The 24,555-nt window shown below is 37.2% G+C and overlaps 1 long non-coding RNA gene across 2 annotated transcripts in view; it reads left to right on the plus strand.

Annotated features, from left to right (window-relative positions):
* Window positions 1-24,555, plus strand: part of LOC122893156 — a 247,822-nt gene that overhangs the window by 218,156 nt on the left and 5,111 nt on the right. Inside the window, exon 5 of one of the 2 annotated variants that reach the window (XR_006381589.1) lies at window positions 2,678-2,770. The exons of the other annotated variant lie outside the window; for it this stretch is intronic. This is a non-coding gene — a long non-coding RNA (uncharacterized LOC122893156). Of the gene's footprint in view, window positions 1-2,677; window positions 2,771-24,555 lie in introns of those variants that run through there. 2 annotated transcript variants of the gene reach the window in all.

Consider the following 24,555-nt stretch of genomic DNA (forward strand, 5'->3'; position numbering starts at 1 on the left):
GTCCTGGGATTGAGTCCAGCATCAGGCTCTCTGCTCAGCAGGGAGCCTGCTTCTTCTTCTCTCTGCCTGCCTCTCTGCCTACTTGTGATTTCTGTCAAATAAATAAATAAATAATTAAAAGAGAGAGAGAGAGAGAGAGAAAGAAAGCACGTGGAGTAGCTTAAAGAAGCCATCCCCATAGACTCTTGGGACTCACTGCAGGTGTCTTTGCCAGCACACTGACTCCCAAGTCATGGATGAGAGATCCTGTGTCCATAAATTCTCCCTCATTCAGCCTTTATTCTTTCCTTCCTTTATCTCACTCCTTCAAGATACTCTTCTGTCTGAGGTTTTCTGGTTCCTAGAGTACATATTACCCAGGTCCTCCAATTCCTTTGGCATGAGAAGTGTTTCCTCCTGACACAAGGACGGTACATCAAATGTTTAGACTGTGCTGATATCTGGCCCTGGATATTGTCCTGGAGGTTTAAAGTGGTGTATGAACAAGTATCATCAAGTAAGGCACCTACCTCAGAAAGTCATTTTATGGTCTTCAAGCAAAGTAGACTCCAAGAAACAAACAGAGTTTTAGAGGGAAGGGGTCATAGGGGGATTGGTTGGCCCAGTGATGGGTCTTAAGAAGGGCATGTATTACATGGAGCACAGGGTGTTATATGTAAACAATGAATCTTGGAACACTACATTAAAAACTCATGACATACTGTATGGTGACTAACATAACATAATAAAAAAATTAATTTGAATCAAAAAAAAAACAAAAAAAGAAAGAAAGAAAGAAAAGTAAAGTAGACTCTTTTCTTCTGGCTGAAAAGGTATGCTCTCCTTTGGCAAGGAACAAGAGGATAGTTTGCCCTCCTGATGGGTGCAAAGGAATCTGGGTTATCTTAGTATCGATCTCCCTAAACATAGATCAGAGGCAAAGTCTTGTGCTGGGGATCACTTCCCAAATAAACTACCCGCTCCCAATGAAGAAGTATAGAGAATGAGACAGGGAAGTGACAGAAAGGGAAGAAAAATCCAATGAAGAGTACATTACTGAGTGTTTCACTACTGTGAGAAACTAGGGCTTCCTCCTGCTTTAGAGATTCTTGTAGAATATGCAATTGTCCTCCAAGAGAGCAGGAAATCAGGAGTATTTTATCCACCAACTGCCATTTTTCATTGGTTGAAGATATTTCCAGGGGCATTTCACCCTAGCATATGGACTGCTAGGCACATGCCTTTAAGAAGCTCCCAAGGAACTAGAGAAAGCCCTTAGGCAAAGAAGCAGATAGGTATAGGTACTGAAATTATAAACTATCAGTATGCCAAGGAACTGTCCACGCCTTCTCTAGGTGAATTTAGAGTTTAAGATTATGGGGCCAGGGTTTAACAACATCTGCCATTCCAAAGTTTTAGACTTCTCAGGATCGTCCCAAAGTCTCCATCTCAGGTCTCAGGGACCTAATCTCTAACTATCAGAGCCTAAGATGGAGGTCTTACATACTACTACTTTATTGGAGAGGATGATCTTCCCTAACAGGAGTGATTGAAAAGGAGAATGAAGCAGGTAAGGAGGAAAACCCAATATAAATGTATAACTGATTGCTAAAGTCCATAAAAGTTTTTCCCAAAAGCCATTTGAATGTGTCTAGGGACCTTCTCTGGGTAGAGGGAGAAAGTAGAGCCAGTGGTTAAATATTTAGTTGATGGAAATGAGCAAAGGTTTGCCCTTCATGGTGTTGTCTGTACTTCCAGTATGAACATGTGAGGCCTCCAAGAATTGTCCCAGCATGGGAGGCAAAAGGTATGTGGGACAAGGTCCACAGAGAGCTAGTTGCTGCAGTACAGATGATAAAAGACAAATGAGGCTGAAAGGATATGAAGTGGTGCATGAGTGATGTTTGACTTGGCAGCTAACAATATACAGCTAAAATATTGGCAATAATATGGAAGGTGAAAGAAGAGATGCATTAGAATACTTTCCATCTTTATCTTCCTCCTGACCAATACAAGGTGTAGATCAATCTTCCTCTAAGTCATGTTAACACATAAAGGTGAAAACTAAAATACTAGATATAGAATCAATAAATCCTGACTCAGGAAAAGTGGAATAGAGGATTCAATCAATCCAAGAAGTCAAGAAAAAAGTTAGGGAATACAAAAAGTTAAAAAAAAAATGAAGAGAGTGGAATCATCAAATGTAAGAATTAAATATAGCTTTGCCCTACATACATCCTCAGGCCCTGCTTCAGCTGGTGGGCTCCCCTGCACATGGCTCCCTTATAGTCCCTTGGCAGCCAGCAGACTCACCCTGGCCACCCTGGCCACAGACTTCCCAACAACCCCACTGAACCAGCAGGTACACACAGCCTACAGAGGAGATGTTACTTGAGTTCCTGGCTCTGGTAGCCAGTAGGGACTGTGTTGCTAGATCCCATGGGACAGCAACTAGTCCCCATGGGACAGAAACTATGGAAAAAATGTTCTTGGAAGACTACTACCTGGACATGGCACAGACATCAGGCTAAAACACACTCCCCAGTCTTCCTATGAAAAAGGCCTATTTACTTATCCTGAAGTTTCATTCTGAGGGGCATGCTTCAGGATTACTACATATCTAGAGACTATGGAGGAATTCTCAGGAAATATTGGTCAGGGGATGCCATCTTTGAACGCTCCCTCTGTTTTATTACAGCTTGCTGGAATTTCCCAGAAAGGATCTTATACACTTACCTAAAGCCCCGATTTTTACAACTGCCACCAAAGAGAGATGTCCTAATTGCCTGGCTTGGAGGCCAGCAAGGGTTATAACAGCAGTCACACAAAAATGTATATATTTGCATACTTTATAAGCTGTTGCTTGAGGGTCTAGCTTTCAATCAGCCTAAAACTAGATACTAAGATCCTCCCCTTTGGAACACTGATAGCTTGGCTCAATCCTTAATGGCTGGGACTTATCAATAACAAAATCAGATTACTTAGATAATCAGAAAGGTCAAAGAGGTAACCGAGAGTTAGTGCAATGTTGAATGATAAGGCCTATCACCTACACAAGTCCACTTCTTTAAGACTGGAAGAAGTAGCTGTCATTCCAAATACAAAGAAAAAGATACAAAGACAAATGAAATGAGAATACAAAGTAAAGTGTTCCAAACAAAATAATAAAATAAAACCTCTGAGGAAAAAGACCTTTGTGAAATGGAGAGAAGTAATTTACCTGATAAAGAGTTCAACAAATGATCATAAAGATGCTCACCAAACTCAAGGAAAAAAATAATAAATGAACACGGTGAGAACTTCAACAAAGACAGAAAATACAAAAAGTACCAAGAAGTTACAGAGCTAATGAATAGTATGTGAAATTAAAAATACACTAGAGGTATTCAACAATAGACCAGATGAAACAAAACAAAACAAAAACAGACCAATGACCTGGAAGACAGGGCAGTGGAATTCAGTCAAATGGAGCAGCAAGAAGAAAACAGAATTTTGAAAAGTGAAGATAGCTTAAGAAATCTATAAGAAAACTTAAAGCAAAATAGTATTCACATTATAGGAGTCCCAGAAAAAAGGAGAGAGAGAAAGAAGGAAAAAAATGGCAGAAAACTTATCTGAAGAAAGAGAGTTCAAGACTTCTCTAACCTGGACAAGGAAGCAAACATCCAGACCCAGGAAGCACAGAAAGTTCCAAATAAGATGTACCAAGCCAAAGAGATCCACAGCAAGACCCATTATAACATCAAGAGAAAAAGGAAAAAAAATCTTAAAAACAGCAAGAAAAAAAATAACTTGTTACATATAATGGAACCCCCATGGGACCATCAGCTGATTTTTCAACAGAAAATCTGCAGGCCAGAAGGGAATGAAATGATATATTCAAAGTGCTAAAAGGAAAAATACCTATAACTAAGAATACTCTATCCAGCAAGATTATCATTCAGAATTGAAAATGAGATAAAGAGTTTTTTGTTTTTTTTTTCAGAGAAGCAAAAGGTATAGGTGTGTATTACCAATAAACCAGCCTTACAAAAATTGTTAAAGGGACTTCTTTAAGTTGAAAAGAAAAGTCACTAACTAGTAACAATGAAACATATGAGTAAAAATCTCTCTGGTAAAGGCAAATATATAGTGAAAGTAGTTAATGATCTATGAAGCTAGTATGATGATGATTAAGACAAAAGTAGTAAAATAACTATAGCTACACTAACACAATGAAAACATGTAGAATATGATGTCAAAACCAAAAACACATGGAAGGGCTGGCATAAAATGTAGTTTTTAGAATTCATCCAAACTTAAGTTGCTATCAAATTAAAATACACTGTGTATGTATGTATGTGTACACACACACACAAACACACACACGCACACACAGGCTGTTGTATGTGAACCTCATGGTGACCACAAATCAAGAATTATATAAGATACACAAAAGATAATGAGAAAGGAACCTGAACATAACACTAAAGTCATCAAACCATAAGGGAAGAGAGTAAGATAAGAAGAAACAGAGAAACTACAAAAACAACCAAAAAACAATGAACAAAATGCCAAATGGTAACTACCATTTGGTAATGCCAAATCAGTAATTACTTTAAATGTAAATGGACTAAATTCTCCAAAAGACAGAGTAGCTGACTGGATATAAAAGCAAGGAACATCAATAAGTTGCCTACAATGGGCTCACTTTAAATCTAAGGACACATATGGACTGAAAATAAAGGGACGGTGGGGCGCCTGGGTGGCTCAGTGGGTTAAGCTGCTGCCTTCAGCTCGGGTCATGATCTCAGGGTCCTGGGATCGAGCCCCGTGTCGGGCTCTCTGCTCAGCAGGGAGCCTGCTTCCTCCTCTCTCTCTGCCTGTCTCTCTGCCTACTTGTGATCTCTGTCAAATAAATAAGTAAAATCTTAAAAAAAAAAGAAAATGAAAATAAAGGGAAAGAAAAAGATATTCCATGGGAATGGAAACCAAAAGAAAGTTGGTATAGATTTACAGACAAAAGACTTTAAAACAAACTATAATGAAATATAAAGAAGGGCATCACATAATGAAAAATGGATCAATCTAACAACAATATAGCATTTGTAAATATATATGCATCCAACATAGGAGCACTAAACACAGAAAGGAAATATTAACAGACATAAAGGGGAAAATTGACAGCAATACAATAATAGTGTGTGGGGGGTTAATTTAAATTAAATTAGCCAACACATAGCACATCATTAGTTTCAGATGCAGTGTTTAATGCTTCATTAGTTGCATATAACAACCAATGCTCATCACCTCGTGTGTCCTCCTTAATATCCATCACCCAGTTATTCCATCCCCCCACCAACCTCCCCTTCTGCAACCCTCAGGTGTTTTTTTTTTTTCCCCCAGAGGGGGGGGATTTTAAAAGCCTATTTACATCAATGGATAGTTCAAACAGACAGAAACTCAATAGGGAAATATTGGCCTTAAAAGACACATTAGATCAGATGAGCTTAAGAGATATATACAAAACATTCCACACAAAATCAGAATATACATTCTTCACAAGTGAACATGGAACATTCTCTGGAGTATATCACATGTTAGGTAAAATCTCAATGAAGCTAAGAAGATGGAAATCATATCAAGCATCTTTTCTAAACAACATTGTAAGAAGTTAGAAATCAGTTACAAAAAGAAAACTGGAAAAATCACAAATATGTGGAGATTAAACAACATGCTACTGAACAATGAATGGGTCAATAAAGAAATCAAAGGGGAAATTTAAAAACTGAGATAAAAGAAAATGGAAAGACAACATTCAAAATTTGTGGATTTCAGCAAAAGCAGTTCTTAAGAGGGAAGTTCATAAAAATACAGGCCTATCCCATGACACAAGAGAAGCCTCAAACAATCTAACCATACAGAAAAAGAAGAACAAACAGAGCTCAAAGTTAATAGAATGACAGAAATAATAAATATCAGAGTAAAAATAAATAGAGACAAAAAAAATAGAAAAGTTCAAATAAAATTAAGAACTGGTTCTTTTAAAAGATAAAAATGGACAAACTTTAGCTAGACTCACCAAGGCAAAACAAGAGAAGGCTCAAATGAAATAAGAAATGAAAGAGAAGTTACAATTGATCAGAGAAACACAAAGGATCAGAAGAGAATGCTATGAACAATTATACACCAATAAACTGGACAACCTAGAAGAAATAGATAAATTCCTAGGAACATAGACTCTTCTAAGAGCAAATCATTAAGAAAAAGAATGCCTGAATAGAATGATTATAATAAGGATATTGGATCAGTAATAATAAAAGAAAGGTCCCCCCCAAGCCCCCTTAAAAAATTCCAGGACCAGATGGCTTCACAGGTAAATTCTACAATGCATTCAAAGAAGATGTTATACCTATCCTTCTCAAACTCTTTCAAAAGATTGCACAGGAGGAAATACTTCCAAACTCATTTTATGAGGTCAGCATGACCTTGATACAAAAACCAGACAAGGACAGCATCAAACAAGAGAATTACAGGCCGATATTCCTAATGAACACAGAAGCAAAAATTATCAATGAAAAATTAGCAAGCTGAATCTAACAGTACATTAAAAGAATCACACAACATGATCAAATTGGATTTATTCCAGGGACACAACAATGGTCCTAAATCCATAAATCAATCAACATGACACATCATGTTAACAAAATGAAGCCTAAAAATCATATGATCATCTCAATACATGAAGAAAAATCATTTGAGAAAATATATCATCCATTTATGATAAAACCCAATAAACTGGGAGAGAATGTACGTCAACATAATAAAAACTATATGTGACAAGCCCACAGTTAAGAATCACTCTCAACCATGAAAAGCTGAAATCTTTTTCTTTAAGATCAGAAACAAGAGAAGGATGTCTACATCCCTGTTTCTATTCTGAGGGGTTTGAAGTGGCAGGGGTGTGGGAGGTTGGGGTACCAGGTGGTGGGTATTATAGAGAGCACGGATTGCATGGAGCACTGGGTGTGGTGAAAAAATAATGAATACTGTTTTTCTGAAAATAAATAAATTGAAAAAATTTTAAAAAATAGTACTGGAAGTTCTGTCCATAGCAATTAGACCAGGAAAATAAATAAATAATAAACAAGTTAGGGGGAAAAATGTAAAACTGTCACTATTTGCACATAAGATGATGCTATATATAAGAATCCATAAGGACTCCACACAAAAACTGTTAGAACTAATAAATGGAAAATTGTCAAATTGTAGGATACAAAATCAATATGCAGAAATATGTTGCAATCCTATATGGTACTAAACTATCAGAAAGAGAAATGAAGAAACAATAGCATTAACAATAGCATTAAAAAGAAAACAATACCTAGGAATAAATTTAACCAAGAACATGAAGAATGTGAAGACAGTGAACCAAGACAGTGAAAATTATAAGACATTGATGACCACAGAAATAAATACTCTGAGTTTGTGGACTGAAAGAATGAATATTGTTAAAATGCCCATACTGCACAAAGAAATTTACAGATTCAGTGCCATCCCTATCAAATCCCAATGGCATTTCTCACTGAACTAGAAGAAAAATTCTAAAATTTGTATGACACCAGAAAAGACCCCAAATAGTCAAAGAAATTTAAAAAGAAAAGAAAAATAAGCTGTAGGTATCCCATTCCCTGATTTCAAACTATACAAAGCAATAGTAATCAAAACATATGGTATTGGCATTAAAGACATGTAAATCAACACAAAAGAAGAGAGAGCCCAGAAATAAACCCACACGTATATGATCAATTAACATATGACAGAGGAGCCAAGAATATACAATGGACAAAGAACAGTCCTTCAATAAATGGTATTGGAAAAAATGGATAGCCACATTCAAAAGAAAGAAATTAGACCACTATATTATACCACACACAAAAATTAACTCAAAAGAGAGTAAAGACTTGAATGTAAAACCCAAAACCACGCAACTTCTTAGGAAATATAGGCAATAAGCACCTTGACATCGTCTTGGCACTGAATTTTTGGATATGACTCTAAAAGCAAAAGCAACAAAAGCAAAGGCAACAAGAACAAAAATATAGAATTAGGACTATACCACATAAAAAGCCTCTAAATAGCAAAGAAAACCATTAACAAAATGAGAAAGCAACCTAATGAATGGGAAAAGATACTTATAAATCATATATTTGATAAGGAGTTAATAACCAAAGTATATAAAGAACTCAAACAACTCAATTAAAAAAAAATTTAAGAAAATGGGCAGAAAATCTAAATATTTTTCCAAAAATGACATACACAAGGCCAACTAGCAAATGAAAAGATGTTCAATATCACTAATCATTGGGGAAACATTGTACACTGTTTGTGGGAATGTAAATTGGTATAGCCACTGTGGAAAACAGTAGGAGCTTCCCCCAAAATTAAAAATAGAACTACCATATGATCCAACAATTCCACTTCTAGCTATTTATCTGAAGAAAATGAAAAGATGAGTTCAAAAAGATATATGCAGCCCTATATTCATTGCAACATTATTAATAATAGCCAAGATATGGAAACAACCTAAGTATCCATTGATAGAAGAGTGGATAAGGAAGATGTGCAGTATAGGTGTCTATAGATAGAATACTACTTAGCCATAAAAAGATGGAATGCTTGCCATTTATGACAACATAGATGCAACCTGATATTATTATATGTTAAGTAAGTCAGAGAAATACCAATCCTGTATGATTTCACTCATATGTGAAATCTCAACAATAAAACAAATAAACAAATAAAAACAAAACCCATAAAGAACAGATTCATAGTTATTAGAGGTTGGAGATGAATGAAGTTAGTGAAGGGAGTCAAAAGTATGGTAATAGATGATGACTTATTATGGTGATCACTTTGTAGTATATGCCAAGCCCCAATTATTATGAAATTAATATATTAGGAAACTAATATAATGTTATATACCAATCTTACTTCAAGAAGGAAAAAAACAATCACCAATTAGATACACAAGCCAAAGCGGGGGTGGAATCTGACTGGCTTCTAAAAAGTTGGTTATTGGTTGATTAGGATCACAGTTTGAAAATAAATTAATGGAAGAGATATAACTATCAAATATTAAATAAAATATTGCTAATGTCAAAACATTTATACAAGACTGAGTTGCACTGGGGAAGGTATGTGCTATGGTGGGTGCTGAGAAATGTGTAAACATGGCAATTGACATACCTGTACCCCTGGGGCTAATAATATATAATATATTAATAAAAATGAAGTGGCGGGGGGGTGGGAGGTTGGGGTACCAGGTGGTGGGTATTATAGAGGGCACGGCTTGCATGGAGCACTGTGTGTGGTGAAAAAATAATGAATACTGTTTTTCTGAAAATAAATAAATTGGGAAAAAAATTTTTTTTAAATAATTTTTAAAAAGATGGAGTTGTCATATGTCAATATGAGATGTTTATCCCTAACTATGCATTTTTACTGGTGGAAAATGTACCATGAGTTTATATGTGCCATGAACATAGCTTCAATATAAGGCAAGAACAGGCAGATTTTCTTATGATTGTAAATTTTTCTATTTTTCCTCATTTTTCTATTATGATTCTCCCCAATTGGTAAAATTTTCTCTATACTTACCAGTTAACTATTAACAAGCTTATTTCAGTAAACATATCTAGAAGAACCCTATAGCTAACAACAACTGAACATTTATAAAATTTGATTTATGTATATTTGTGATATATAGCATGATATATAAATATACATATATATTTAAAGCCTTTTTTGTTTCCAAACAATTGATATGCAGACCATGATCTCTGACTGTAATGCAATTAAATAAGAAGTCAATGAAATTTCCTACAATAATGTAAAATAGCTTTTACTATTTTGCCTACTTTTATATTTAATAAACCCACATGTACTCATCACATAGTCTCATTTATTAACTCAGAGCCAATTTTGTTTCATCCATACCACACTTACTTCCCTATTACCATACTATTTTGAAGCAAATCTAATAAATCAATCCTTGGAAACACACTGAAATATTTATGAATAAAATAAACACTCTAACCTATAGGGTGTTTAAAATCTCTGTATCTTACAAGTTTGCTTTTGCAGTTCTTTTGATCTCTGTGAAGACTGAGACACAAAGAAATAAGGTTGGCCAACAAAGAAAAATTCCATTCTATTGATCTGACTGTAAAGTATGTGTGTTGGTGGAAAGAGGACACAGGGGGTGATGATAAACAGACCAATTGCACTGAACCTAATGCACAGAAGAAGGGCCTAAATGCATGGTACCTGACAGAGGTAGCATTACTGATTTAATCATTGGAGAAGAACCACTCAATAAATGCTAGATCCTTACCGCCTCACATAAAAATAATTTTTGAGATGGATAAAATTCTCTTTAAGAAATAGTTTTCCATGAGATCTGGCTGTAAAAAGGAAGTTTACAAAACTGAAAGAAAATATAGGAGAGTATTTTGATAACTCCCAGCAGGAAAGGATTTCTTAGACAAAGCAACCAAAGCTAATTTTAAACAAGTATTTAAATTATTTGGTTTTTTGTGTTACAGACATAATTACCTTAAAATGTAGAATTTATAAGCCACAGATCAAGAAAACATAATCACAACAAAAACAGCAAAGGAGTATATTCAGTATTAACTGAAGAAATCCTAGAAATTGGTTAGAAAAGCCAGCCAAGAGGAAAACAAGCAAAAACAATGAGAAAAATTCATAAGAGAAAATCAAAATGGCCGATGGCTACAAAAGATTGTCAGCCCCAGTGACTATCAGAGAAATTCAAAATAAATTTACCTTAAGATAGACATTCATCAGACTGACAAAACTGAGTTGGAATTATTTTATTACAGACTGCACTTAGAACTATAAATTGGCCTAGCCTCTCAGGAAATACTGCCAAATTGCTCTCCCCAAATCTACGGATTAAAAGATATATGCATGTTTGCTTCTAGTAATATTCTCTGGACAGTTTCACATATATCAGATATGTACAAGTTTATTGCATCAAAATTTTTTAAATAGTGAAAAATGGAAATCAATGTGATATCAATTTCAAAAATGAATAAATTGGACTGATATAAACATACACACACATGACCATGCACATACCGTATATATAAGCATGGACAGATCTTTAAAAATTAAGTGGGAGAAAGGAGACTGGAGGATGCACAATCCAGAAGACATGCAGTAGGAGAGTATTTATATAAACTTAAGAATTTTTTTTACAAAAATCAAGTAGTGTTTAGTACATACTTTTATAGATTTGCTGTATAGATAACCATAAACATAGCCTTCTTCACAGAAAAAAGAAACCATTTAGAACATAAGTTTTTGCACAGGTTTTTCTTTCATAAAATATGTAAATTGTCATGTAGAAATCCAAGGCTTCCCATGCTACACAAGTTCTTATTATATACCCCAGGAAGTATTACAACCATAGAACTGATTGTTATCAATTGTTATCAGAGAAAGCTGCATGGTTTCCAGCCCTGCCAGATTGCCATCAATATCAAGAGCAAATCACTATGTACAGGGTTCTAGATATGAGAGTTTGAGAAGCAGAAGAAAGGAGTAGAAACCAACTTCTTTTCTCCCTTTAAGACTGCAGAGCTGATAAAGTATTGACAATGGATGATACTTCCCACCAGTTCCCACACACAGACTGATTTTTCTTTTTTCTTTCAGAGCACTTCAAGTGAGATAAATTAGACATTTGTGAGCTTGATTTCTGGGCTGGGCAGGCTCATATTTTTGTACCTTTTCCTTCCAACATAAATGGGGAAGGACCTACTACTATCTTGGAAATGGTAGCAGAGCTACGATGGAGTCAAGTTAGAATTAGACCTAGTTACTTTCACTAAATCTACTGATCTTAGTATTCCATCACATTCCATCTAATAAGACAATCCCTTCTCCTCAACATTACCTTTTACCATGTGACCCTTGACCTCACCTTCTCAAAAGAAACTGCTGGCATGAAACATGGTTGTTTGCTGACTGCAACCTGGCACCAAGTCTTTCTTTGAAAGAAAGTGTACTTTGCATTATGTACTATGGTTGATAGACATGGCAAACAGCCTCCAACTGTCATATCCTTCAAAGTCTGCCTCAACAGCAAAGGGTTGCCTTTCCCAAGGTTATTCCCATCCCCAGAGTGTTCACACCTGGGGACTGAGTAAAGGAGAAGTATAAAGGATGGCAATTCCATTCTGATTTATGGCAACTCAGATGGGTAGTAGTTGCTTCAGAACCCCTTGCCAGGTTAGCCAAAGATCTGTTGGATCTACATAGCATTATTATTTCTGCTTCTAATCCCACTTCCTTCCTTTCTCTTTCACAGGTACTTATTCCTAATAAATACAATGTACCCCAAACTTTTGGAAAACCAAACCTAAGAAAGTCAGTAGTAGAAACAGTCAGAAAGTAGATAACAGGATGGGACTTTGGAACTGAATCACTACAAGCTGCCTGGCAGGCAATGAGGAACCCATTACTGGTAGTATATGGAACACACAGAAAGGCCCTGGCACAAGGAGGCAGTCCAGGTGTTAAAGCCAGTAGCATGACCCAGCTGTGGATATGTTTGGTTGAAAAGGTAAGAAAAGGATTATGACACAAGAAGCTGCAAAGCACAGCCAGTGTGTATGAGCAGGAATCAGAGGGGTACATGTGAGGCTACACTATGAGCATGCTTAATCAAGGGGACCAGAATACTCCCAAGTCAAAAAACTCTTCACCCTATCTCTAGGGTATTAAAATTAGTTAAGAAAGATATTGACCTGGGCACCTGGGTGGCTCAGTTGGTTGAGCAACTGCCTTCAGCTCAGGTCATGATCCCGGACTTCCAGGATCGAGTCCCGCATCGGGCTCCTAGCTCCTTGGGAAGTCTGCTTCTCCCTCTGACCTTCTCCTCTCTCATGCCCTCTCTCACTCATTCTCTCTCAAATAAATAAATAAAATCTTTAAAAAAAAAGATATTGACTTGAGCATACTCTCCTCAAATAAATGATTAAACACCTTAGCAATAGGTGTTTAATCAAAAGGCCTAGGGAAGAAGAAGCACACAGCAGGTCCCTGTGCACTTCTGCCTTCTAAAAGGTAAGAAGAAAAAAACTGCCAGAGCATTCTTGCCTCTGGTTACCAATGGGAGAGTTAGTTCAGGGGGATACATTTCCATCCAATTTCATATTCTCCAAGCACAGAAAAAGAAATGAGTATCTGGTGATTTGGGGGGAAGATGGCAAAAGTAGGAGAATCCTGAGCTCATCTCATCCCACAGACACACTGGGGCAAAAACTACATCTATGCAACTGACTCTGAAAATGACCTGAAGCCTGGAAGAATGAATTTTCCACAGTGAGTCACACAGAAAAGACTACATCAAGAAAGGGAAAAGGGGCAGAGACAATGTCAGGAACCAAACACCCTGGACAACTAACCACAAATAGGAGGGACATCACAAGCACAGAGAAGCAAGGGTATTAGACCCCACATCAGGCACCACTGAACCTGCCAACATACACTACAAAGACAAATCCCCATACCATCTGGCTTTGAAAATCAGTGGGGCTGAACTATGGGAGAGACAGAGGGTGATAGGAAACCAAGGTTCTGCCCTAAGAGAGCCAGCACACTAAATAACAGCCAATGACAGAGCACAGAAGCAGCATCTTGAAACATTCCTAAGGTATATGTGAAGGAAATTTATTAACTAATCTTAAAACATGTACTGAAGGGACAGGAATCTGTAGGAAATTTCTCCGTGCACAAAAGTGTTAGTGGTTGCCATTTTATTTTTCTTCCTCCAGCCGAAATAGCTGAATGCTTGAGAAAGACAGTTCTAACACTCCCTATCTACCTTACTAGAAATATATGCCCCCCTGCCGGCTTTCCCCAGCGGACTGCACACACCCAACCACTGCCCTCAACAGGCATCCTTTCAAAGCAGCTCCTGTTTCACTATACATGGTGAGCCTCCCTGGCCAGGACTGGTGTCACTCCAAAATGACTCCTGCCCTAGGAAGGGAGGAAGATAACCCCGTATACCAGTGCCCTCACAGTTCCTGTAGTCAGGCCTCTTACCTGGCTTTTCAGGGAGCAAGCCCTGCCTTTCAGTAGCCTGCAGCTGTAGTACAGGCTAATGGCAACAACCAGGCTAAGGACTAACCACACGTAACAGTGAGCCCAGAGCAGTTGCTTCCAGGCCTCTCAACAGTGTAGTGGAACAAAACTTGCCCAGTATGCCCACAGCAGGCAAAATGGGTCATTGCAGCCAGCTGGGCCAGCCCCACATATCAGCAGATCCACAGAAACTGTGGCTCAGCTACAACAGCAGGGAACAGCAGCCCACACAGAGGACACCAGTGGAATGCCTGGTTCTGGTGACCAGGGTGTCTGCACTATAAGGCACCACAGGACCCCTTCTACACAGGCCATTAATTTCAAGACCAGAAGATGTAGATGACCTACCTAATATGTTGAAACAAACACATGTGGTTAAATAAAATGGGGAGATAGATATTTCCCAAATGGAAGGACAAGAAATTAAATGGCAATAAATATTATACCCCATAAAAACTTTAAAGTAATGATCATAAAGATATTCACTAGACTTGAGAAAAGAGTACATGAATTCAGTGAGATCCTCAACAAAGAGAAAATTTAAAAGGGAATGAATTGTTGAAAAATCAAGGCAATAATAAATAAAAAATACACTAGAGAAAATCAATAGCAGATTAGAGGATGCAGAAGAATGGATCTGTGATCTGGAATACAGGTAGTGGAAAGCAACCAAATTGAAGAACAAAGACAAAAAAGAATAATTAAAAAAAGAGACTATGAGTTTATGGGAATTCTGCAACAACATTAAACATAATAACATTTGCGTTAATGGGGTCCCAGCAAGAGAAGAAAAAGAAAAGGAGGCAAAAAACTTTTTTAAAGAAATGTAACTGAAAACTTCCATAATCTGGGGAAATAAAACAGATATCTAGATCCAGGAAGCAGAAAGAGGCCCTAACAAGATTAATCCAAGGAAGCCCACACTAAGACAATTAATAATTAAGACAGAATAATAAAGAATCTTTTTTTTTTTTTTTTTGACAGAGAGAGAGATGTCACACATAGTCAGAGATACAGGAGGAAGCAGGCTCTCCGCTGAGTGGAGAGCCCGATGCGGGGCTCGATCCCAGGACCCTGAGATCACGACCTGAGCAGAAGGCAGAGGCCTTAACCCACTGAGTCACCCAGGCACCCCAGAATAATAAAGAATCTTAAAAGCAGCAAGATAACAGAAAATTAGTACATATAAGAGGAACCCCATAAGGCCACCAGCTGATTTTTCAGGAGGAACCATGTAGGCCACAAGAGAAAGGCATGATATATTCAAGGTACTAAAAGGAAAATATCTACATGGCCAAGAATACCCAACAAGATATTGCTAGGAGAAATAGTTTCCCAAACCAACTTAAAGGACTTTACCACTAAACCAACCTTACAAGAAATGTTAAAGGGAATTCTTTAGGTTAAAAGAAAAAGCTATAACTAGAAATAAGAAAATTATGAAAGGAAAACATGTCACAGTAAAAGTAAACATATGTAATAAAGGTAGATTAAGTACCTATAGAGCCAGTATAGAAATTTAAACATGAAAGTAGTAAAATTAATTATATTCCATATAAATTAGTCAAGAGATACAAAAAATTAAAAGATATAAAACATGATATGTAAAAAAAGGGGGAGTAAAAATTTAGTGCTTTTAGAATATGCTCAAACTTAAGCAATTATAAACTTGATACAGACCACTATGTGCATAGGATGCTGTATATGAATTCAAAGGTAGCCATAAATAAAAAATCTATAATAGACGTACACACACACAAAAAGAGAAAAGAATCTAAGCATAACTCTAAAGAAAGCCATCAAACCACAAGGAAAGAGAGCAAGAAGAAAGGAACAGATGTCAACTACAAAAACAACCAGAAAACACAAAATAGCAATAAGTACATACCTATCAATTACTTTAAATGCAAATGGACTAAATTCTCCAAAAAATAAAAAGCAAGGCCCATCTATATGCTTCCCATATGAGAAAGGACCTAACCCACAGATAAATATGTCAATAGTTAATGGAATATGGTAACCCAGAAGCAAGATAGATGGGCAGCCAATAGGGATACTCTTCAATTTGTACCAAAAAGGAAAACAATGGATGACAAGGAGCTTGAGATGACATCCTGTCAAAAAGACGCAATTCATTGTGCATTTCTGGTCCTGAACCAGTTTTCAGATTTGGATCCAATTTTTTGAAGAAGTGGCCTTGTCACTTTGCATGAAGGATCCTGCAAAGGCACAGCAAGCATATATGGTAATCATTCTTTTCCCCAGGGGTTTTTGACCATTTACTCATGGAAACTATACATTGTGGAAAAGAGAATTCTTGTATTTTGAGGATTATTGGGAAAAGAGTGTGAATTGAAAATAAAACCTGGCAACTCAAAGCATTATAATGGTTCCCTGTTAGAATGGAGGCATACTAGTGCTAAATAATGAATTCCAGGCTAAAGTCCAATTTACAATGGGTCAGCTTGATCTGAAGACCTATATATGGTGGTCATTTCTTCATGTCCAGAAAGTACGATTGGAATTACCATGTTTGACAGAGTGCAATTCCCATATTGGGGTGTGGGCTTCCCCACTATGAAACTTTTAGTTCTAAAGGTAAGTGGAAGCCTGTAAAACTGCTCCAGGGATGGCCAAAGCAGTAAATCACAAATAATATCACACTTTGGGGAGGACGGATAGTGCATATTACTGTCACTTTTTTTTTTTAAGATTTTATTTATTTATTTGACTGAGAGAGTAATCACAAGTAGGCAGAGAGGTAGGTAGAGAGAGAGCGAAGCAAGCTCCCTGCTGAGCAGAGAGCCAGATGCAGGGCCAGATCCTAGGACCCTGAGATCATGACCTAAGTCAAAGGCAGAGCCTTAACCCACTGAGCCACTCATGTGCCCCATATTAGTGTTACTTTTAAAGACTTCAAGGATACAAGGGTGGTGATTATATCTTTATGTAATTCTCCATTTGGTCCCTACAAAAACCAGACAGAGCTTTGGGGATGACTGTAGACTACCAAGCCCAACCAAGTAATAGCTTTAATCATAGCCACTTACCCTAACTCCTATTAACTCACTGGGGTCCTTATTTTATGCCTCTTTTCTCTTTATTTTCTGAAAAAAAAAAAAAAATCACAACATGGAAAAGTCCTGGTGCCCAAAGGGCTAACACTTTCACAGAGGACCTATTAAGCATCCTGTTGAAGTGAAAGCTACAGTTGGCTTATCAGCACTTCGTGTTATAGGAATTAGCAAGCAAAGAAAAGCAGCACAATCTTGGCAGGGGAAATTGACCTTGACCATTAAGAGGGAGTAGGCAGCACCTAACTTGGGCACTTCATTGGGCTTAGTTGCCCATTTTTTACTATGAATTGACAAATACTACAACCCTAGCCTGAGAAGGGCATGGTAATCAAAGGCTTAAACACCTCAAAGGAAAATCTCTGAATAGCTTAATGTTTTACAGTACTTATGCCAGATTTAACCCAATGCCCATAATACAAATGTGGTTATATATTCTAAAACCTAGAACATAATATTGTACTGACTTATTTTGCCAAATATTGTACTGATTTTATTTTGCCAAATTTTAGATTAGTAAATATCTTAATTTTCATGAAGTTAATTGTAAATAGATTTATTCTTTTCCAAATTTTACTTATTTTCACATCACAACACCTCAGTTAAATGTAGCCTATAGGGTCTTACTGTTCAGAAATACTGTTCCTCTTAAGCTGGAGGTACCACAAAAATGAGCTTGTGTTCTTGCTTATTTCTGTCCTTTCTCTTTGAAGGTCACTATGGATACAACTGGAAAGTCAGACCATGACATCTGTATAAACACTGACCAGCTGTTTATCTTCTCTCTAGGGTCAGAAGATTGGGGGGCGGCGGGGTGGAGGTGGGGAGGGTGATAGAGCTCAGAATAAGGGAGGAGGGCCTTTAGATACACATCATACATTCAACTGAGGCCCCCTGGTGGCTGAGAAAATGTTAGCTAAGTCCGTTCTCAACCCAATTTCTCCCAATTATAATAGAAATTTGGTGGAGATGCTGCTGTCTCCTTTCCATTTTTCACACCATGGATCCTCATTATTTGCTTTTATTTCAATTTCTTCCCTTCTGGGGCAAATCTTTTGTACACTCCTGGGACATCCTGAAATTTGCTTCTCGGACCCACTGAGTATTAACAACATAAGGTCATCTCTCCTTTCTATTTGGACACACAAATAGTTCTCTCCCTAGGTTTATTTTCCCAGGCCTTTTGCATAGGTTTAATAGGTGAGGATAATATATATATATATTTAATGCTACTTCAAAATCATCTTCTGACCAAACTTATATCCCTGAAAGTGGATTCTCAACTTCTTTTACCAGGCTTCTACAAGATCTTCACAATTTTGGGCTTAGTGTATCCCATACATTCACTAGAGCATCATAATACAGTAATTATACCTTTGGTGTACTGTTTTCAACTTTAACAGCTATATTTCTAGTTTAAACAAGAATTCAAGAACCTATGGTTCAAGTTGAATGGAGTTTGATTGAACAACCACAATGCACAAAGCTGCAAAAATATTGATTACTGTATTTTCCAGAATAACATTCAAACAATGAGCACTTCCTGTGCAAATGGCTTATCTGCAAAACCTTACCAACTTCTTCATAAGAGGAAACTTCAAGAGACAAAGTAACTTTCAAGATATTAATCTTCATGAACTACTTCCTGTATGTTAATCAAACCAAGCAAAGATATAGCCTAACACATCAAAGATGCATATCCTATGAACTCCAGCATGAATAAAGACTCACACAGTTTTAGAGATTTCTGTACTTCACAGTGGCAGAAAGAGCCATGGAAGGGGAATGTGGCAACACAGACACATATATTCTAAGATACATCTCAGACTTCTGGCAAGCAGTAATCCACAGTAAGGAGATACTGATAATGTTACCATGGCAACTGTGGGAACAGACAAGATGGAAATGGAAAAGACTCAACACTGATAAGAGGTCAGCTATTACTCCCACAAGTCCTGCTTGATCAATAAACCAGTAACCTTACATCTTTACCAAATTTTCAGCTTAGTGGTTAGTACAGGTGAATATTAGTGAATTATAATTCTTCTAAGTATCTTTCAGCCACCTGAGAATACTATAATACTTCAAAGTTAGGTGTGTTTTTTAAATGAAGGAACAAAATTTTCCCATGGTGTTTTTTAGTTGGAACAGGTTAAGACATAAGGATACCATATGTTCTCTGAGAATTCACATTTTTCTCTACTGTAAAGGACTATGTAACAAGTTTCTCATGCCCTTTTTCCATCATTTAATGCAAATATCTGGACCCTTATTAGTATGTGTACATAATTACTTAACAGTAGATAAAAAGGAAATCATTTACTTTATTTATAGTTTGTTACTGAGTTAAGTATCAAGAGATACTCCTTCCTGAGCTGTAGGTGTTAATTTGCTCAATAATCAAACACTGCCAATTCTCAGTACCTATCACAAGTCCATCTCAAAACTTTCTAACCCACTATAGCCCCTGAGGACCCACACCTTCCATAAACCATGAGCTATGTGCCAGGACAGAGTATGATACAGCCCCAACATGTAGCCCACAAAGAACATCAAATGTCCAAGTGATATTTGGCACCTGATATTTTTCTGTTCACGGACTCATAGAACGTTAGACATGAGTGGACCTGAGGTAATCTAATCTGCTTACCCTCTCTACATAAAAGATTCTTTACATGTAAAGTGAGTGACCTACCTGAGATTAAAATATCATTACATGGCAAATATACACTAGATACAGACTCAGTCTTGGGACAGATAGCAAATACTTGGTCACTTTTTAATTTCAGATCTGAAATCCTCCCGGAAGAAGTCCTTTGGGTTACCTGATGATTTTTGTAATCCATGACTGTATCAAACAACATGCTACAAAACCACAAACCAAATTTGCTTTGACTATCCCCTTACTGTGGCACAGAGACAGATCACCAGCTTTTCCTAGCCCAGCCTGTAGTGCCAGATTTATGGTGCTTTTAAATTCTGCCTGCTAATCCCTTGCTACTCTGCTTTTCCAAATCAAATTCAGTCAGACTTATCTAGCTCTGTCTGAATGTGTCCCTTGATTGAGTGATGTTAGTTCAAGAAAAAACACTCAAATCAATTTAATGCAAATTCCCATTCACAGCCTGGTTGACCCATCAGGATACTGACAATAATAGATTGGAGTACTTAATTCCTAAGGCATGTGACTCATCGAAGGCTTAGTAATCAATTTCCATTGCAGCGACTGCATAATTCGTCTTTGGCGCTCTTAAGCTCTGGAATACCAAGTGGTTGTTCGTTTAAAGGCCTACATGTTCTTTTCCAAATAGTGAAGCCTTTCCATGTCTCTGCAATCATTTCCTTATCTAAATTTCCATATGCTGCTCTGGCAAGGTGTCCTACCTATGAAGGCTTTAGATCAATAAAAATAATTGGCACGTTTTCCTCCAGTTGCAGATGCCTAGAATAGATTTCATGCTATTCTGGCAGACAATGGAAAGATGAAATGGAGGTTGGCCACTGCCTCCATCCACATTAGTCATTAACTCTATATAGAACAGCCAGTAGGGATTCTTAATCTGAACCCCACTTCCCAAAGGTCCCCAATCTTTTTTTTTCTTTTTTTTTTTTTTTTACTCTAAGCATTGAAGTGAAGGAGAGCATATACAAATAGGCAACTAGCAGATGGTTTTCCCACTTTAAGGAAGGCATACTATGTTTCATCCAGTCTGCATTTGTATTGTATTTGTCACTTTTCTGTTTTGCTTTGACAAAAGCTTTGAAAGTTGATTAGGCCCTGGGAGTTTTCTCTGGCAACCAGGTAAGCTTTTGCCTCAGTTCTTGAATCCACGTGTTAAAATGTGTTAAGAAATTAGGTCAAACAAATCTGTGGAATAGAAGCTATCATCATAGTTACCTTTTTCCGTAGGAGCCAAGTCCTTACCCATAACTTTTTCTTGCTGAGGAAGGAAAGAAAATCAGGCATGTTTCCTGTACGATCTGGTGTTCCCCAAATGCAGAAGACCATATGCATTTCCATGTCATCTATGGGAGCTACAGTGAACATTTCCCTCAGTTTGATACTTCTGACCCTTTATAAGTCAACAAAAATATTAAAGGAACATTTAATGCTCAGAAGGATTAAATATCACGCCTTTGAGAATATGTGTATCTCACACCTATGGCCCTATCTCTTCTGATATAAGTCTGCATCCTTTCATCTTATCAATGAGGAAACTGATGCCTAGAAGAGGAGGTAGAATAAGACAAGGATGTTAGCAAACCTTTAAGGTTCTTCTCTGAGTCAGCAGAGAAAATGTTAGAAATTTGAAGAAAGTACTTGTGAAAGTGTGAGGAATCAAAGTCCCATTAACAAGAAACATTCTTATAGTTACCCAGTGTTAAACTAAATTTATATATGTAAATATGCTCATTTATACATTTTGTATGCTAAACCTATGTATGATATATAGAATAGCCTAAGATTTTAATTAAGAATAAACTCCTTCCGGGCGCCTGGGTGGCTCAGTGGGTTAAGCCACTGCCTTCGGCTCAGGTCATGATCTCAGGGTCCTGGGATCGAGTCCCGCATCGGGCTCTCTGCTCAGCAGGGAGCCTGCTTCCTCCTCTCTCTCTGCCTGCCTCTCTGCCTACTTGTGATCTCTCTCTGTCAAATAAATAAATAAAATCTTAAAAAAAATAAATAAATAAACTCCTTCCTCATAAAATTACTGTCTTTGTCAGTGAGGACTCCTGTAAGACAGTACCACAGACTGCATGGCTTATAAATAACAGAAATTTATTTCTCATAATTCTGGAGACTGGGAAGTCCAAGATCAAGGCATTGGCAAGCTCAGCGCCTGGTAAGGACTCACTTTCTGATCATAGATAGCTGTCCTTTTGCTGTGTCCTCAATGCAGAAGGGGTGAGGAAGTTCTAAGGGGTCTCTTTCATAAGGGAAGTATTTCTATTCACGAGGACTCCATTTTCATGATCTAATCACCTCTGAAAGTCCCCACCTCCCAATATCTTCACAATTGAGGATTAGGCTTCAATATATAAATTTTGAGAAGACACATACAGTCTATAGCACTTACAGTATAAACTTAAGATTTTTGTGCTGTGTATTTGGTATTTAGTGATAAACAAAGCAGTGCCCTACACATTGTAGGAATTTAGCAAATACTGGAATGAAGACTCCTTATACAATTATAAAACCAAAGCAAATTTACAAATTAACTTTAAAACCTACTAAATAGCAAAGTGTTAATTAACAGCATTAATGTAATGTGATCTTTTTTTTGGCTTGAACATTGTTCTATTATTAACCACATTGAAAATTTTTCTTGGTGATCTCAGCTTTGTAGTAAAGCTTGAAATCAGGCAATGTGATGCCCCCAGTTTTGTTTTTCTTTTTCAACATTTCCTTAGCAATTCAGAGTCCCTTCTGGTTCCGTACAAATTTTAAGATTGTTCCAGCTCTTTGAAAAATGCTGGTGGAATTTTGATCAGGATGGCATTGAAAGTATAGATTTCTCTATGCAGTATAGTCATTTTAACAATGTTTATTCTTCCAATCCATGAGCATGGAATGCTTTTCCATCTTTTTGTGTCTTCTTCAATTTCTCTCATGAGTGTTCTGTAGTTCCTTGAGTACAGATCCTTGTACCTCTTTGGTTAGGTTTACTCCCAAGTATCTTATGGTTCTTGGTGCTATAGTAAATGGAATCAATTCCCTAATTTCCCTTTCTGTATTTTCATGGTTAGTGTATAAGAAATCAACTGATTTCTGTACATTGATTTTGTATCCTGCCACGTTACTGAATTGCTGTATGAGTTCTAGTAGTTTGGGGTACTTGCACAAAAACAAACAAATGGACCAGTGAAATAGAGTAGAGAGTCCAGATATGGACCTGCAACTCTATGGTCAACTAATCTTTGACAAAGCAGGAAAAAATATGCAGTGGAAAAAAGACAGTCTCTTCAAAACATGGTACTGGGAAAATTGGACAGCTATGTATAGAAGAATGAAACGTGACCATTCTCTTACACCATACATAAAGATAAACTCAAAATGGATAAAAGACCTCAAAGTGAGGCAGGAATCCATCAAAATCCTAGAGGAGAACATAGGCAGTAACCTCTTTGACATCGTCCACAGCAACTCTTTCACGATATGTCTCCAAAGGCAAAGGAAACAAAAGTGAAAATGAACTTTTGGGACTTCACCAAGATCAAAAGCTTCTGCACAGCAAAGGAAACAGTCAAAAAAAACTAAGAGGCAACCCATGGAAAGGGAGAAGATATTCCCAAATGATACTACAGACAAAGGGCTGATACCCAAGATTTATAAAGAACTCCTCAAACTCAACCCACACAAAACAGATAATCATGTCCAAAAATGGGCAGAAGATATGAACAGACACTTGTCCAAAGTAGACATACAAATGGCTAACAGGCACATGAAAAAATGTTCATCATCATTAGCCATCAGAGAGATTAAAATCAAAACCATATTAAGATACCACCTTATGCCAGTTAGAATGGCCAAAATCAACAAGACAGTAACAACTGTTGGAGAGGATGTGGAGAAAGGGGAACCCTCTTCCACTGTTGGTGGGAATGCAAGTTGGTGCAGCCACTTTGGAAAACAGTGTGGAGATTCCTCAAAAAATTAAAAATAGAGCTACCCTATGACCCTGCAATTGCACTACTGGGTATTTACCCCAAAGATACAGATGTAGTGAAAAGAAAGGCCATCTGTATGCCAATGTTCATAGCAATGGCCACAGTCGTCAAATTGTGGAAAGAGCCAAGTTGCCCTTCAACAGACAATTGGATAAAGAAAATATGGTCCATATATACTATGGAGTATTATGCCTCCATCAGAAAGGACGCATACCCAACTTTTGTATCAACATGGATGGGACTGGAGACTATTATGCTGAGTGAAATAAGTCAAGTAGAGAGAGTTAATTATCCTATGGTTTCACTTGCTTGCGGAGCATAAGGAATAACATGGAGGACATTGGGAGAAGGAGAGGAGAAGTGTGTTGGGGGAAATCAGAGGGGGAGAGAAAACACAAGAGACTGTGAACACTGAGAAAAAAAAAACTGAGGTTTTTGGAAAGGAGGGGGTAGGGGTTGGTTGAGCCTGGTGGTGGGTATTAAGGAGGGCACATATTGCATGGAGCACTGGATGTGGTGCATAAATAATGAATCTTGGAACACTGAAAAAAATTAAATTAAAAAAAATTTTTTTCACTTGCCAACTTGATATCTTGAATCTGACCATGATGAACCACTGTTTGTCATTATTAAGGAAAAATAATAAATTTGATACTGGATGTGGGATACACTG

The sequence above is a fragment of the Neovison vison genome, chromosome 13 (genome assembly GCF_020171115.1).
Source record: "Neovison vison isolate M4711 chromosome 13, ASM_NN_V1, whole genome shotgun sequence".
Lineage (NCBI taxonomy): Eukaryota > Metazoa > Chordata > Mammalia > Carnivora > Mustelidae > Neogale > Neogale vison.